We start from the raw sequence: 12,477 nt of genomic DNA, 5'->3' as shown, positions 1-12,477 counted from the left end.
CCATAAAAAAGTTCCGCATAAAAAACCAACTGCCCTTCATTCTGTGGAAATGGAAGACCCACACTACAAATAAGCGGCAGAGCTCGGCCAAACACAACTCACAAAAGTCAGTTCTATCTTATAGAAACGACGCGAATTTATATCCGGCCAAAGAATGTTACTCAACATGTATATTTGGATACAAAAACAACAACAGCGGTATAAGGTAAGAAATTCATTTGATTTTGCTACCTCCTCCAGAGGTGCCACTTTAAATTCCACATTTCACGCGTCAGTCCTAAGGCACGACTCGAAAACTTGGACGACATCGTCTGCTGACGCAAACCATCATTTGCTTCAGAGAAAGATTTTGGGGAAGACTTACAGATCTTTGCATACCAGCGACGACTGTTATGTCAGGCAACTATATTATGAACTTTACAGGGACTTTGGCATAATACTAATGATTATTACGCTCTTTATGAGAGTATGCAATTTAGTACCTGCAGGTAATGGCAGAAAAATAGAAGCGCAAAGTGAAAAAGGACCTATTTCTAATTGGCGCTTGCTAGCATGAGGAAGACACATCTGTCGTACTTTTTTCAAGTCAGCTAAAATCGCAGAAAATGTCCTCCTAATATTAAAATTATCGCCTACTTTCTTCAAACTCTTCCTCTAACATCAAAATGATTCCAGTACCAATTCTTCCCTCACAAATCCAGTTTATAAATTCAAAATTCATGCAATTCCACAATTTTACATACAAATCTACATATTTTATAGTATTCAAAACCACAGACTGCGTGTATATATTTATGCATAGCATTTCACTGACATAATTTAATTTACACACAAAATCTGGTGAGGCATCAAGCAAAATCAATCTAACAAAAAAATGAAAAAGCAAAAGTACAGAATTACCAAGAAAATAAAAATGCGATAACGGATTTGTATATCAATACTTCAAAATTAAGAGCGTACTAAAAAAATTCCTACATCGAGAGCATATAACCATTGCGTGTCGAAAAGTGATAATTAAATTGGATGTGTATTTCATATTTCATTCAGTTAAGTCGTTAGGGCGACGTTAAAATGAAGACTGAATGGCCTGCACTAAATTATGTGAAATGATGATTTCATATGAATAAAAATTATTTAAAACATGAAAAGCAAATTCAGTTCAAATATGAATGAAGTGAAGCGGGAAGCGAATGAATAATAGAACAAATTTATAAATTTATTCACTGAGAATAAAAATATTGTTTATATGAAAATGCGAACAAATTGAAATACTCGTATGAAATCGTTGGTGATTTGTGCAAATCATTCAATGACCTTGGAAAAAATTGGACACAAGTATGAAGATTGCCGCTTGATGCCGCTTTGAATACATTTGGAAAAGTGAAAAAATATTGTAAATAAAATATTACTATAAATAAAAGAATTCTATTAATAAAAAATACTATAAATTAAGAATGAAATAAATTTAATGGTTAATAAATAATGATGAAATTCATCAGTATATTTATACAATTTTTAATTTTTTATTATAAAGGGTGGTTAAGTTTCAAGGGCCGTTGTTGATTTTAAATAAAATACATTTTTTTAAAGAAATGACTATCATTTCTCTGGATTATGATAAAAGCAGATGGTTCCATTGCGCATAGAACAAAATATTGGCCAAATGGCCGCCGCGGCCTCGGCGGCACACCTCCAAAAACCACCAAATGCAAATAGTTCCTTATCTAAAGGGTGGTTACGTTTTAAAGGCCGGTGTTGATTCTGAATAAAATACAATTTGTTTTTAAATTATTATAATTTCTCTTTATTTTGATAATACTAGTATAGTTCAATTACGCATAGAATAAAATATTGGCCAAATGGCCGCCGCAGCCTCGGCGGCACACCTCCATCCAATGGTCCAAATTTTCGATGACGCTGAGGCATAATTGAGGTTCTATGCCGTTAATGTGCCGAATTATCACATCCTTTAGCTCTTGAATTGTTGCTGGCTTATTGACGTACACCTTTTCTTTCAAATAACCCCAAAGAAAGAAGTCCAACGGTGTCAAATCACATGATCTTGGCGGCCAATTGACATCGCCGCGACGTGAGATTAGTCGGCCATCAAATTTTTCGCGCAAAAGAGCCATTGTTTCGTTAGCTGCGTGACAAGTGGCACCATCCTGTTGAAACCACATATCGTCCACATCCATATCTTCCAATTCGGGTCATAAAAAGTTCGTTACCATCTCACGATAGCGAACACTATTCACAGTAACTGCATGACCGGTCTCATTTTGGAAAAAATACGGCCCAATGATGCCGCCGGCCCGTAAACCTCACCAAACAGTCACTCTTTGTGGGTGCATTAGTTTTTCGGCAATCACTCTTGGATTATCATTCGGCCAAATGCGGCAATTCTGCTTATTGGCGAATCCACTGAGGTGAAAATGTGCCTCATCACTGAAGATGATTTTCTTCACGAAGTGCGCGATATGAATTTTCATTTGAACGCCCGTTTTCATAATAAGCCTGAATAACTTTAACGTGCTGCTTGATTGTGTATCTTTCCATGGCTCAAATTGAGTTAGTCTGAACTTGAAAAATGTCAAATGAAATGCAGAAAAAACTTGAAGTTTAGGTTTGGTTCACATTCAATATCGGTCCTTGAAATTTAACCACCCTTTATATTTTTGTTTTTATATGTAATACTGATTACTCATATTCTTCGACAATTGTTGTTATTGTTGATATAATAGCTTTACCAAGGTCTGTCTAGATCGGTGCTCTGCTAAGTATTAGCATGGAAGTCATCTAGGGGTAGGTCATGGAAAAATGCGGTTTTACGACACTCGACGTCGCCAACGTGTAAATACCCGAAAATCTTCCACATAATCTGTCTCTCAAACACTCCAAGGGGCGTCTGATCGTATATTGGCATCGTCCAAGCTTCTATGCCCTTTAATGGGATGAGAATGATGAAAAGCTTATAATATTTTAGTTTCAAGACGGATCCATTCAAGATGCTGGCATTCGAATAACAACAACATTTTTTAAACTAGAGCTATCAAGGGAAAGAGAACAGAAGCATGGAATGAATGACAAATTGATAAAATTAGTTTATTGCGCATTCACAATACAATAACAACTTTCCGCCATTCCATTTTACAGGCATTTCTAAATTACTTAAAGGCGAATGGAAGAAGAGGAAATCAACTACCTACAATCACACCACCTTCTATAGATCTGACTTGGTTAGTTTGTTCGTTGAGAGAGGACTTTGCTACTCAATTACCTACTTATAGAGCTGTCACAATGGGTCCTTTGCGACAACGTGTTTGACTGACGTTACGCGTAAAATGTACCATCGTACAGAATAAGCAACAGATGATATATCATATTTCGTCGTGTTTTTGTTGGTTGTGAAATATATTATAAAATTAATTCTTATTGAAACTTAGGAGGCTTTTAATAGAATTTATGGTAGTCGTACATGGTAGGTAGGACTATGAATCTGGAATCGGGATGCTCATTCATTTTTAAGACCCACCTTGTTCAGCTTGGCTTTTTCTATACTCTTTCAAGCTTTTATTGAAAAGATAAGGGTATATTCGAATTAACTCACTTCATTTAAATTCCTTTATTTTCTGCATTTCATTTTATTTATTATAATAAAAAACATCATCGATAAAAATTTGCGTACGGCAAAAGTAGAAAGTTTCCTGTTTTTGTGCATTCCGGCATGGCGTACGGCACGTATTTGGTGCCTTCGACTCAAATAAAGATAATCTATTTTGCTATCAGTCAAATTCGCAAAGCCGCAATGGACGGAACGGACCCATTGTGACGGCCCTATTAGTCCGAAGTAGCACTTGTTGGAAAGCGAGATTCTCCATTGAATTTCAAGTCGGATATTATTATCGGTGTTAATGCTGATTTCTAAATAAATGAAATTTCTTACAACTTCAAAACCATAACTGTCAGCAGGGACACTGGTGTGGTTGTGTTTGATGTCAAGAGGTGATTCGTATTGTTTCATTTACAGGGTTCGGCACTCGAAGTGTAACCAATTAAAAAGACCATAAATTTTGTATAGAAAATTACTTTTATTCTATTCAAAGTAAAAAATGTGTAAATCAATCAAGAAGATCAAGAATAAACTTACTTTTGCTTGATATGACCACCTTTTACCTTCACTATGGCCTTTAGACGGTTCAGAAATGAATAGCAAGCTGCCCGAATGTGATGTATAGATTGAGTAGATATGGTAGGTATTTTGGCCCACTCGCGGACAATGTCTTTTTTCAGCGTCTCAACGCTGGTGAATCTTTTAATGCGGTGAATCTCAGTATGCGGTAGATGCTACGGTCAGATATTTTCAGTTCCTTCGCCATTTGATTGGCACTTCTTCACTTTTTGAACCATTTCACGTGACGTTGCAGTCTTTTGATAAGCACCTCCATGACATTTCGCGATGCTACCAGTATCATTGTCACGAGTAATGGTGCGATAAATAAAAACTTTATTTACTTTAAGGTGCCCGAGCTCACGAACAATCGTCGGTTGTGCTTTACATCCAAATATAATGCAATCACATCCATTACTGATTATCTTTTTTTCACGTTTACTCTCTGCAAAATTCATCCGCGCGCTTGTAAACAATACTTTGGACTGTCATTTAGCCAACTAACAGACAGCTGATGCCCGTGCATCGCTACATCAGCTGCGAGAGCGGACTGCATTTGGATACACTTCGAGTGCCTAACCCTGTAAATTTTTTGCGAGATTTAGATACTGGTTTTGCGCGGGTACTAAATTCAGACATTCCAGCATATAAGTATCATGTTTCCTTTTCGTGCGGTTTTAAAATCGTCAAAATGATGGTGTGCGTCGATTATCCCCCATTTCGGCGTATTGGGAATATCTGGTCGGTTTTCCAAGTCTAAAGCCACACTGTGAAGGTCCAATCAACTGGTTGATGGTGGACTACAGTCTTTCGCACAATTCACTCGATGGAACCCTTTGCGCCATATTTAGAAGACTATTTCCGCGATACAGCAAAAACTTTACTTGATTTGCGTACATCATAACTGCCTACACATCCAAAACGAAGGAATTACCGATAGAAGCAGATTTCTATAAAATGTCGCTTCTGTTAGATTTCGACGTGCAGACACAAAAACCGAAAAACAATGTTTCACGTCACTCGCTTAACCTCTACATCTATTTATAATATTTTTAAATTTCTCTTTGTGAAGCTTGTGGAAAAAAGGTAAAATGTTACATTTAATCAAGCACTTTTCCTTCTAACGAATGACCGCAGACGAGAATGCAAGAAGTCCAAAGGTAGAGACGTAATGGAAACCGAAAGCCACTCGACTTATTTCACTCACTTGAATTTTTGCGTTCATCGCAGTAACATTTCAAGTTATGCATTTTCATAGCCTGATAGAATTTAAACATTTTTTTATATTCAGTTTCATTTCTAGGTTAACTGGTTACGCCTCATGCCATAACTCACCGATTGAAATTACATTTGGCTGCAGTAAGCTGACGACATTCAATGAAGAATGCACAGGTTTGCTAATATTTATATGGGTACATATTTATGTATTTATTTTTATGTATTTTTTATATAAATATATATATATTTTGTTGAATTTGACTATAGCATCTTATCAAATACGTGTTTAAATCAAATTTTTTTATCTTTTTCTTTGCATATCTTCTTTTCAAGTTGCTGATGCCGTCGTCAAGAGAAATAAGCAATTTCGATAGAAATGTCAATATATGCAAGTATGTAACAAATACTGAGCACTTTTGACAGAGATAAACTATCGGGTGTTTTCTTAGCTTCATGAGAACTATCAATATCGTTAACTATGGTTTGACAACTGAGAATAGTAAACTGTGTTGACATTTCTGTTCAGTAAGGTTTGACAAGTCATCATGAACCGTTTAGCGCCAAAACAATGTTCCCGAATTGTGGAAATTTACTTTGAAAAAAATATATCTTTCGCGAAGTTCATAGAACACTGCCAGCATCATCAGTTCTTATTTCTTTTGAAATGAGAAAGGATCTTCCGTTACGGTAAATGCCGAGCACTATCGAGCCATGCTAATTGAATTAATCAGCTGACATTTGGCGTGCCCTTAATTATCGATTAATTGCAAAATTCTAGCCACTATTTACCGTCAGTTTTATTGGAAAAAGTAGTCAAAAATAGAACTGATCGAATAAACAAGGTATCGAATAAACTCGTAACCGCGGCGGGCATAAATAAATAAATAAATAACATTAAAGCCTCGAAATTATTTACAAGAACATAATAAAAAAATCATTACAACAATGCCTCCGTTTTTTATTTTCATTTTAAGCACCATTTACCCACAGCTCTACATATTCGGAAAAATAATTTTATGGGCTGATTTGGGTCATATTCGGGTTGCATAATAATTACTTAAAAAGAGAAGTTTTCGAGAACAATTAATCCGAGTTTTTCTGGGCCTTATATAAAAGGTGGCGCAAAATTAATCATCCAATTTGGTTTTTGAGTAACTTTTTTACTAAATCACAAATGATCTTAAGTCAGTGAAAATCTTTATTTTGACCTTTTCGCGCTTCATTGCTTCTGCATTCTGTTTGTATACTGCAGATATCTACATAGTTCACAAGGGTCTAATATGATTGACACACGACGCCATTTGTCAAAATAAAAAATAATAAAACTTACGATTTACTTGTAATTTGATTAATATATGCCAACTATGTATTTCTTGATGTCTTGTGAATAGTCCCTTTTATCAAAGCTCAGGGTTTAGTTTTCTATATTACTTTTCCAATAGACTTCCATAAAATGCAACTCTACGAGTTGGTTCGCTTGAACAGGATGTGTGGTATGAGAAGAGAAGGGTTAAAGAATTCTGAAGAAGGGCTGAAGAATTATCACAGAGCGACTAAATAGGAGAACCTGATGATTGCTGTAACTACTTCATAAATTTTCTTTTGGTCTAGCCTGAATTATAACGCCCAGAAATAAAAACTTAAGAATTCGATTTCGATTTCGCTGAAAGTGTCGATTTGAGTCTAAGGCTAAATGTCATTAATCTTCTAACATGCATGCATAAAGGAGGTATTGCTAATGAAACTTTACAAATTAGAGTATATATGGAGGAAACTTGAACATTTCCGCCCGAAAAAAAAAATTGAAAAATCAATTTGTAGATAATTTTCGTTTTTTAATTTTCACAAAGTTTGGAATTTGAATTCATATGATTTCAGTACAGAAAAGAGAATAAGAAAAAATAATTTGTCAAAACTTATCAACAAATCCAAGTGAGATCGTCATTGTAAAAATCCATACGTAAAAAAACTCTCAGGTGGTCGTCAAAAAATGCCCACAGCTGATTTCAAAACAATATTTTATGTGATATGGTTACATAAAAAATTAATCAATTTCATAGAAAACCGTATCAAAAATCTAAAAAATTTGGTACAATATTAAATATTTCTCAATAAAAAAGCATTATTATAGCTAAGAAATATTTTAAAAATATTTGTTATTGTAAATTTTCGAAGTCAAAGGTGTTATTTGGTATGTTTTTTTTTTTGTTTTTTATATTTAATTGTTTTTAATGGTACCATGAACATTCACATTTGGCATACAAACCACGCCAATACGCCCAAGAACTCACACCATCAAACACTTGGCCTTGCCTGTCAAATTCACACCAAAGTGCCTGTCCAAAAAATTGGATGAAGTAAAACACTCTTCACTTGTAATTTTTTACATTGGATATAGTTATTTAGCGCAAGGTAATTATTAAGGAGATATGTATCAAAATTAGAGAAGATATCTCCTATTCGCTCCAGATCAAACAGTGTTTTAAGCAAAATTACTAATTTTCTTCAAAGTTCTTCAATCTGGCATCATAAGGCATAGTACGCATTGCGCACCTGAACTGCTGCGGCGCCGTATACAACAAAAGCGCAATGGATAATGATTTTCGCAGACGGTATAGGCATCGTTGGTTTTAAACAAATGTTAGTGAATCTTTCACCAGCTTAGGGAAAGAAGAAGAAACAGTCAATTGGCAACAATCATTAAAATTATTTGCTGGTTGTGCAAAAATAGGCTTCAGGTAGAGGAATACTCGTCACTGTAAGTGTTTATAACTTTGAAGTTGTGAGAATATTCTTCTATTTCGCCAAAAAAGATGGCATCAACATTATTTGTAGAAAATAACACTTGCCAACTTTAGGGTCCTTAAGTGCAGACAACATCATCGAAAAAAGGGTAGAAATTGCAGAAAATTGGCAAGTTATTGGTACGTACATAGAGCAAGTGAGCAAGTCCTGCGCGCGAAAAAAGTTGACATGAACATAGATGCTTAACCGACATGCTAACCTTAACCTACCTTCCTAATTAGAAGATGACCCGATAACATGATGCTGGCTCCAAAACTAGCGACCTTGCACGCACCGTCAGTAGACGAAGCAGTCTTTATCAGAAAGCCTACTGCTATACTCTCTGTCTTCGATGAAATGCTACGGTATTTCCGAGGCACAGAAAACATCCAGGAGAGAAAGAGAAAGGATTGTTTTAATGATACAACACACGACGTAACAGACGACGGTCGCTGTAAGGTTAATAGCATTTTAAGCCCTACCTCACCGCCACAAAAAAAACCACAGTTGATAACCCGATAACCTTTGTAAAGTCAGAGACCTCTCTAGTAGAAGTAAAAACGGGTATGATGGTGATAAAACTTTCTAATGATGCAAGTATTGTAAAATACGTAAAAATAATTTAAAGCGACGATGACGTTTCAACGAAAATGTCATTCAACCTAGCGTTCGTTATTGAGCAACGAACGGAAAGACGTTCGTGAAAATATTGGAAAAGCCAAGTACAGAAGTAATGAGATAGCGGATGAGCTAGCAAGAAAAGGTTCGACACTTGAACACATTAAAAGCATCCATTGATTCACACTATCATGCTTTGGCCGAAAGAAGATGGAAGCAACTAACTACATGTTTTACAACAAAAAACACATGTGCGTCATACAAAATCCAAAGGTTGAATGATCTGTTAGGATGCTCTCGGCCAAACATCTCACGCATCATTGCAACCCTTACAGGCGATTGGAAAGTAGGGCATCGGACAGTTAGACCCAACCTACCCTTCAATCCTATCTGCAGAAGCTGTCAAGCAGAAGGGGCGAAGGAAAGTCTTTTCCACTACTTATGTGTATGTCCAGGGTTAGCTAGGGTACGACCCCGCTCCTGTGGTAGGCCTTTCTTGCAGCAAATTAATGAGATCTTAGACATCGAGTTAAAGAATTTGCTGCTATACTTGGACCTCACTAAATGGATCTAACTTAGAGCAAAAGCAAAAAAAAACACAAACATCATCATACGACGACGGTGGTAGTAAAACGGTGCTGGTCACTAATTAGGATTATTTCAGTGGAAATACTCAACCACTTCAATAACAACATCAACAGAAAGATCTGAATAACTGGCACATCTTCGCAAAAAATATAGATGCCAATTGGAAGTTTTTGGAACTTGTTGGTTTGCCCAAACTGGCAAACGAGTATAAAAGTACATAAGAAGAATAAAAATTTTGGATGACTCGAAAATATAAAATAAATTTGGAGCCGTTTTATACGCACGGGCATCTGTAGAGCAGACATAAATAACAAACAACAGTAGCGGGCTCTAAGCAGTTCAAGTAACTAAGCTGGTGGGGGAAAATGTATTCTTATTTTACATTGGAAAATAATTTTAAATATGCAAAGAACTCGATGCAAACAAAATTTCGCATTATTAATACATATTTAAAAATGTGACACTTTGATCTTTAAATATTAGTAATGCGTTACCCACCTGATCTCAGTGATTCAATCCCTTGTTTTTAATTATAAATTTGCATGCTCTCTCACACAGAAGCGCCACGTAACCGGCTAATCTAGCAAAAAATAATGACAAACTGTCGTTGGAATGCCGATGACCACATCAAAGAGAAGAAACAAAAAAAATGTTGAGAAAAAAAATAGTTCCACATCCACATCCACAACAAAATGTATGGAAAAATTCATACTGCAAAAAGCACAGCAAACAATATACTCGTACGTAGAAATAATCAGCTTGACCTGCATCAAGAAAAACCAGCAACTTCAGCGCAAACTCACACACAAAATGCGAGTGTCGTGTTGTAACATACAAAAGAAAAATATGTGCCAAGCTAACAAGTAGACAAGCTGTAATGAAGGTAAAGTATTACAGGCGAGTACGTGCGTAAAATTTATTCATTTATACACCAAAAAGTACTTGAAACTTCATGAAATATATTTGAATATGAATAGTCGAGAGAATATTTTCACAATAATTCACTAAAATGGGACGTGTAAATATTTTGCATAATCCCACCCAGGCTACATTGGGTTAAGTGAGTTTTGGTTCGGAAGTCGTTTGATTATTTAGACATTTGCGGCTACTTTTGATGACATTTTTCGCAGCCATTTCACCTATTCCTTAATAGAGCTTGATAAATATTCTTTAAAATTATTTTTCTAGAACGGTGTAAATTGCGATATGCTGCTACTTGCTACCCAACTCATCAACACTTAGTATTCCGTATAAATAATTTTGCTTTAACTCGCCTTAAACACCACTTTTATTTATTTCTTTGTGAACATGCAACCCAATTTTTTCACAAAATTTTGTTGCATTGTTGGCTGTTTTAATAGTTCACTCTCGCTTGTAGTTAACTTGATTAGTGCAAGTTTTCATTATTTAAAAAGCACTGATGCCAACTCGTGCAAAGTCTACGCTCTTCGAATATGTAAAGTGAGATATTTGAGGTAAGCAATACCAATTGGCTTCATCTTGAAGATTGTCCGTATTCGATTCGACTTACGTTAGCGAGTGCCGAATAGAGGAAACACGGGCACAAATAAATATACGTTGACAGCACTGGAAAATAGACGGAAAATTGACGAAATGTACGAAAAATAGACCAAAAATAACAGGTGGTGACAAGCACTTAAGGAGTCTTTATATTTAAATTTGCCTTATTTCAGAAAATAGAGTTGGCAGTGGCGAATATTGCTTGGTAACTTTGTTTTTTCGTCAAGCGGGTATAGCTCAAACATAGCGAGCAGAGAAGTGGTGAATCGAACAGTTGCGAAATAAATGGCAGAAGGCATTGGCTTATGCAGTATTATCACAAAATATCTCAATTTTGTGTTTTTTTTTTTAATGTATACTTCAACAAGCTCTAAATGGACAATAATGGACGATTTCATCAATAATGCGTAAATTTTAACCAGGCTTCCGTTCCCTATTTCTGCGAGTCAGAAAAACTTCCCATGAAAACTGAAAACTAAAATGGCATTTTGATATTTTTAAGGTCAGTGGACATCTATTGTCTTAAAACATATTGAGTTATCACAAGATTTGAAATGTATTTCTTCCGGAAAAATTGGCTTTTGTTGTTGTTGTTGTAGCAGTACCGGGTTGCCAATATTCGACGGACCCATCTGGCAACCCTGTATCTTTTGACAGAGACGTCAGATCCCTTAATGACATACCGCGTTGGAAGCGCCAGTCCAAGCAGATTTTTACTATGGAACAGTACACGACACGCGAGCGCTCCCAAATTATTGAAATTTACATTCAACAAAAGATGTCAATTGTGAAAACTCAACGTGCGTATAAAAAATTAAATAATGTGAAAAGTGCGCCTTCTAAGAACACCATTTAACGCTTGTACGAAAGGTTTTTGACTGGTGATCCTCTTTCCAAAGAGGCCAAATCAAAACCGACCAAGGCGTCGCCAAGGGCATCCGAAAATCGCCGTTCTCAGCAGTTGGGCATTGCTCGGACCACTTTACAACGAATTATCCGCATTGATTTGCATTTATTGAATCTTATAATTGACGCAAAGATTGTTGCCCGCGGACAAGCCTCGTCGATTGGAATGGGCCCAAAGAGTCATCGAAATCCGTCGGGGCCGTCGAATATGGACAATCCTGCATACTTAACCCTGTCAGTGAAGTGCCGATTACGAGTCTTCTTCGTCTAGCTCATCACACAGCAGGCCCATGAAACTTGCTGTTTCGCCAGGTTGGGTCCAGAGCGAGAGGGAAGTTAGATGAGTGAGTTTGATGGGGCATGTGAAAAGGTGGTTAGTGTCGTGCGATATTCTGGATATATGTTGAGTATGTCGGGGTCGATTCTGGATAGGTAGAAGTTTAACCTGCTACTGTATCAAGAACGTAATTATGTCAAGTTTACGCGGATCCTTCGGTGTAGCTGGAGCTCTTCATCTGCTTAATTGGTCAAACGCGTCGCTTCATAAGCAAAGAAACGCTTCACTGTTATTTATGTGGATATGCATAGCTCGAAAAGTCAATGGAACCACTCAACGATCAGCTATTCAGCTATTAATGAAAAATATTATAAAAAAAGTCTGAGTGGCCTTTTTT

Source organism: Anastrepha ludens, chromosome 2 (assembly GCF_028408465.1).
Source record: "Anastrepha ludens isolate Willacy chromosome 2, idAnaLude1.1, whole genome shotgun sequence".
Taxonomy (NCBI): domain Eukaryota; kingdom Metazoa; phylum Arthropoda; class Insecta; order Diptera; family Tephritidae; genus Anastrepha; species Anastrepha ludens.
The sequence above is the reverse complement of the archived record's forward strand: the minus strand, read 5'-3'. Positions refer to the sequence as shown.